Genomic DNA, 6,003 nt, shown 5'->3' on the forward strand with positions numbered 1-6,003 from the left:
CCTAAGCCTCTTCTAGTCAGTTTCCAGTACAATGCAATACAGTGCCAGCTTTTGTTCCCAGAGCCTAAAACAGGCTGGGGAACCGCACTTGTGCTCTCCAATGTCCATGGACGGCTGAAACTTAGAAAAGGTGCCTTCAGTTGACATAAGCTGTTTCAGCCTTGTCCAGAGTCTGAAACCAGTTCTGTCCTGGGTGTCCCTCCTCAAACACTGGGGATACTGATTCTATTTGGTTCTAAGTCCCAGTTTCCTACTAACTGCAACGACTTGAACTAGAATCCTGTCCTGCCTCTCCTTCCTCAGGAGGCTCCACACCACCGCAAGGATGCTAACACAGTTTTTCCAGAAGCAATCATCTAAACCAAACCTAGGTCATCAAAAAGCCATAGCCAAGAGGTAATCAGGAAAAAGAAGGTTCTAGGAGAAGAGAGGTCTCAGAAAGCATTAATCACAGACAGCATCTGGTGAAAAATTTCCATTATCTCAGACAGTCAAAATTATCAAAATAACAGAGCCAGGCGGCCCTGGGAGCTCCGCCTCTGCCAGCCGGACCCAGCATGCTGCTCGGACCGGTGCTCAGGGGACCCAGGCCTGCTAGAGGCGTGGGGGGGCACCGCTTTCTGCCCCAAGAGCCCCGCGGGCCCTGCGGCGCAGTACCAGAGGCCTGGCTTGCAGGTGGGACCCCCTGTCACCAGGGAGCTGGATGCCCATGGCTGGCTTGCAGGTGGGACCCCCTGCCGGCTCCCCATTTGGCGCAGCTGCTCCACTTCGACCTGGCGTGCCACCCACCATGACGGACCCATTCCGAAAACTCCTGCTTGTGCCCCAGGCCCAGCCCCCGATGCCTGCCCAGCGCGGGGGGTTAAAGAGGAGGAAGGTGGCAGATAAAGTTCTACCTCAGCGAATTTGGGAGCTTGTCCCAGAACCTCAGGCGTGCATAGATCTCTTGGCTTTTGAGCGGAAGCTGGACCAGACCATTGCTCGAAAGCGGATGGAGATCCAGGAGGCCATCAAAAATCCTCTGACGCAAAAACGAAAGCTGCGGATCTATATTTCTAATATGTTCTGTCCCAGCAAGGCAGAAGGTGATAGTGCAGGAACCGCAGGGACCCCCGGGGGGAAACCCAGCAGGGGACAAGGTGGCTTCCTGGGAACTCCGAGTAGAGGGAAAACTGCTGGATGATCTTAGGAAACAGAAGAGGAAGTTTTCTTCATTCTTTAAGAGGCTCGTCATTGAGCTGGACAAGGAACTGTACGGGCCTGACAAACACTTGCTGGAGTGGCACCAGATGCCCACCACCCAGGAGACAGATGGCTTCCAGGTGAAACGGCCTGGAGACCTCAACGTCAAGTGCACCCATCTGCTCATGCTGGATCATCAGCCTCCCCAGTACAAGTCAGACCCCCGACTGCGGAGGCTGCTGAGGGTGCACACACAGACGAGGGCTGCCATCATGAAGGCCCTGTGGCTCTACATCAAACACAACCAGCTGCAGGACGACCACAAGTGGGAGTACGTCAACTGCAACCGGTACTTCCGCCAGATCTTCAGTTGTGGCCGACTGCGTTTCTCTGAGATTCCCATGAAGCTAGACAGATTGCTGCAGCATCCAGAACCCATTGTCGTCAACCATGTAATTAGTGTGGACCCTAACAACCAGAAGAAGACAGGCTGTTATGACATTGATGTGGAGGTGGATGACCCACTCAAGGTCCAGATGAGCAATTTTCTAGCCTCTACCACCAATCAGCAGGAGATTGCTTCCCTTGATGTCAAAATCCATGAGACCATTGAGTCCATCAACCAGCTGAAGACCCAGAGGGATCTCACGCTCTGTTTTAGCACTGACCCCCAGGACTCCATCCAGGAATCGCTCCGTTCCCAGCGCCAGGACCTCAAGATTATCACTGATGTGATTGGGAGTCCTGAGGAAGAGAGACAAGCTGCTTTCTACCACAAGCCCTGGGCCCAGGAACCAGTGGGGAGGCACATCATTGCAAAGGCAGGAACTGGAACAGGTGCTGGGAATCTGCCTGACCTAACTGCTCAGGGATCCCTTCCTTTCTTCCCAGCCCTGGAGCCACCCCCTCCTCAGCCTGGAAGGGGACCACCTACTGGGGCACAGACATGTAGGATGAGGGGGTGAGGGGTGTCTCCTGTCACCCTCTGCTCCCCAGCTTTAGTTTCATAAGTGTAGTGATAGGATTCCTTGTTGCTTTGTCCCCAAAGCCTTACTACTTACACGTTGGCTTTAATTGGATTCACAGAAGAGGCCTCCTCTGCCCCCTGCAGGCAGGCCCAAGTAGGACCTGGAGGCTGTGCTTTGACATCATAATGGAGACTTTTCAGAACCAAAGGCCCCTGGCTTTGCTTGTTTACTGACCCCCTTGGAGCGAGTGTCAGCGCTGGCTCTGGGGAGCTTGGCGAGGAAGAGGGGCACAGCTCACACTCTTCCTAGCCTTTCCAAACCAAAGTTCTATGCCATTCCTACCAGCCCAGGCTTGCTGCTGTTTTTTTTTCCTTTCCTTTGGGTATTTGCAGTATTCGTGGGGCAGGTTTTTCTATGCGGGAGCCACTTTTTTTGTACAGCGGTAAGCTTGGGTTTTTCAGGGAGCCCTACTTGGTGGCTCCTTCCTTATTTTCTGTTCTCAATCTATGCAAGCGGCTCTGGCCACCATCATCTCCTGAGAGGCCAGAGAGCTGCCACCCAAACTCTTGGGCCCAGGGGTAATGCCTTTTAGAGGGAGGGCACACTAGTTCTCTGGTGTGGCCTGAGGCATGGGTGTGTATCATTGCCCTTTGGAGCTTGGTAAGGAGGGTGGACCTAGGGCTTGGCAAGTGCCACTTTTGGCAGGTTTGGAAATTTCCAAATAAATCTTTGTTCATTGGTGATAAAAATAAATAAATAAATAACAGAGCCATTACAAAATTGCTCTTTCCTTATCAGTACATTTGAAGAAAATAACAGGTCTTTGTCTTAAGGTGTTCATTCAACTTACGGAGTTCAGTTCATCAGAAGCTCCACAATTTGTGTTTTCCAGTTGCCTCTTTCTGTTATCGCTGAATATTTGAATATCTAGTGCTTATATATGAACCAAATGAAAGTTATTCTGAGACAAATATTACTCAAGCCAAATTATTTTAATGTCAAATATGTTAATAGTACCTTTTCAAAAGTGTAAACATGGAGAGCTCAGAGAGCAAGTTTAAGCATTCTTTATCAAATAAACAACATGGGTTTTGGCCCATTTTTTCTGCTGGAACAATAGAAATCCAAGTGATACATACAGAGAAAGCTGCAGAGGTCATAACAGCATTTGAATCTCATACTAGCCTGTTTCACTTCCTTCTCACAATTACCATTCTGCTTGTCTTTATCCTAGTGATAAAAACCAAAATAAAACCTCAAAATCAGATATTGAAACCCAAGGTTATTTATAGCTGCCCAATATCTTATGACATAGTTACATTAGATTTGATCCAGTTCTGCATGACTAGGAAAATTAAGCATGAAGCACCTTCTTCAACCTACTTCTCTAGTATCTAGGATGCTTTGCAGCAATTCAACATGTGTGTGCTTTCTCTTTGGTGGAAAAAAAAAAATACAAAGATAGATGGCATCACCTGAAAAGCAAAAGAAGTGAGGGCCTAAGCCTGTGGAGGCAGTTTAATCACCTGCAAGCAGTTTATCATTCAACATAATAGCACAGGGCCTTAAAAAGCCTGCTCTGACACTCTTACTTGTCCTGTGATAGAGTGCTCCCTGCATGGGAATTTAATATCCCCACTGCAATCAAACTTTGATGTGTACAGAATGTGTCTGTCATCTGTAAGCTGGAAGTCACAGTGCAACCCACTTCGCTGACCAGGAAGGGCCAGTCTGTTTCCCACAGGAAGGTTCTCAACCTCAGTTAGCACCTAAGACACAATTTTGGACACCCAGACCCCACCTCAGAATGCCCGAGACTAGGGCCTGGGCATTGTTTTCAAAGCTACATGGTGATTTTGTCACAGAGCTGCATTGAGAATCACAGGGATGCAGTGTTGACCTTTCAGTGTCGTTGCTGGTGCATTGTTTTAAAATTCAGTCCAGGGACTGGGTGTATACTGCCTTCCAGAAAATGAAGGCAGCCTCTTTTGTGGAGGCTACATAATAGTTTTCCCTCTGGGTGATCAGCCCCCGGGAAACTCTGATGGAGCGTAAATCTCCCTTTTCATACAAACAAGCCAGTCTCCTGGCTGTTCTGCTCCTGATTAGCCTGGGACAAAATCTCTTGTTCCAGGCAAAGTAGGTGTTATATATTATCATCATTTTATAAATAAAGAAATGGAAAGCCTGAGAAGTAGAATGACTTGCCTACTTTCATACTACAGACTAAAAGGTGACTGGTTCTAAACGAGGATTAAGATTTTCTACCTCTAAGCTTTTTTCTGATTTTGAAATGTACTTTCTATTGTGTTAGGTTCACATGCGAATAAAATCTCAGGGTTAGGAAAGCAGGATGTCCTCTTTAAAAAAATAAAAAGCAGTTTATTTTAGAAAAGTGGTTCTCAGAATGTGGTTTCTGAATGAGCAGCTTGAGAATCACTTAGGGATTTGTTAGAAATGCAAATTCTCAGCCCTCACCCTAGACCCAGAAAATGAGAACTTCTGGGTGTGGGCTAGCTCTCCAGGCAATTCTGAAATTTTAAGAACCACTGTTTTAGACAAAAGCCAAACTATAAACCCTTTCCCCCAAATTTTGTTGAAATAGAATCTCATAAAAATATTTTTTTAAAACTCAAAGGTAAAGTCAGAGAGAAGTAATAGTTTTTGGAGAAGTAAATCAGCTTGGTTGCCAGAGGTGGAGTCTTCTTGGCTGGAAAATAATCATTAGACAATTGTGGGAAATCATCCCCAAATATTTTTCTCTCTTGAGAAGACATTTAAGTAAAAGTTAAGGGCAACAGGCAGAAACAGTTTAAAGGAAATACGTTGAGTAAAGAAAGAGAATTCTCTGGCAAGGAAGGTACTAGGGCTTAATTAGGTCCTCAAACTAGCAGAAAAAATGAAAAAAGGCCCTTAGGAGAGAGATGGACAGGGTTACCAAATCTGTTTTCCTTTCCACAAATCTGTTTTCCTTTCCACTTGAGTACACAGCCCAGACTCCCTTGTAGTAGAGTGTGGCCCCAGGACTGAGTTCTGACTCCTGGAATATGAGTAGAAGGGGTGGACGCTACTTCCAGCGCAGCCCATTAAAAAAAATCTCTGTCATAATGCTCACTCTTCTCTCTTCTCACATTGGCCTACTGGAAACAGAGGATTCAGCAGAAACCTCCATGGCTTTAAGGGACAGTAGATCCACAAGCTAGAAGGACCCAGAGCTCATAAATCACCCTAGGGAATGACACTACCACACACCTACACAAAAACACTATATGAATGAGACAAATTCCCACTGGGCTAAGCCAGTGAAGTTTGGGGGTTGTTACAGACAGCATCTACCATGTGTAATCTAAGTCTTTGCAAGAGTGACTAAAATAAATGCATTTTTAGTCAAAGCAGCAATGTTTCATACCGAGTTCTGATGCCTGCACCTCAAATGGCTATAGGGCAGTAGCTACAGAATTCCCTGTAGATTAAAAAGTGCTCCTGTAAGTAGCAGCCAAGCACACCTGCACCTTGTTTTCTCTGTGAGCCCCCCCAGATAACACAGGGTCTCACTGCTCCTCTTCACCAGATTGTCCCTTCTGGAATTTGCCATTATATCCACGTGATGTTTAGAAGACAGAAAGGTGATCTATTTAGGGTCTATATTTTAAGTCTAACACTAATAATTGACCACAAACATCATTCATGATGAGTATGTTTTCAGAAATCTCTACTTCTCTCCTCAGTCCCACCTTTTGTTATGACATCCCCATTTTCCCTTGATGCCCTATTATCTATCTTCCTTGAAGATGTCATACCTCTTGTTCAATATTCATTCATTGCTTAAAAAATTATTTGTCCAGTGGGGGAA

The 6,003-nt window shown here is 46.3% G+C and overlaps 1 pseudogene across 1 annotated transcript; it reads left to right on the plus strand.

Moving 5' to 3' along the window:
* Window positions 1-694: 694 nt before the first annotated feature.
* LOC308612876 (SWI/SNF-related matrix-associated actin-dependent regulator of chromatin subfamily D member 2-like) lies at window positions 695-2,222 on the plus strand (annotated as a pseudogene). The gene has a single exon. The product of its transcript is annotated as an SWI/SNF-related matrix-associated actin-dependent regulator of chromatin subfamily D member 2-like (transcript).
* The last annotated feature ends 3,781 nt before the right edge of the window (window positions 2,223-6,003 follow it).

This window comes from Mesoplodon bidens (genome assembly GCF_964165515.1).
Source record: "Mesoplodon bidens genome assembly, chromosome: 2".
Taxonomy (NCBI): Eukaryota; Metazoa; Chordata; class Mammalia; order Artiodactyla; family Ziphiidae; genus Mesoplodon; species Mesoplodon bidens.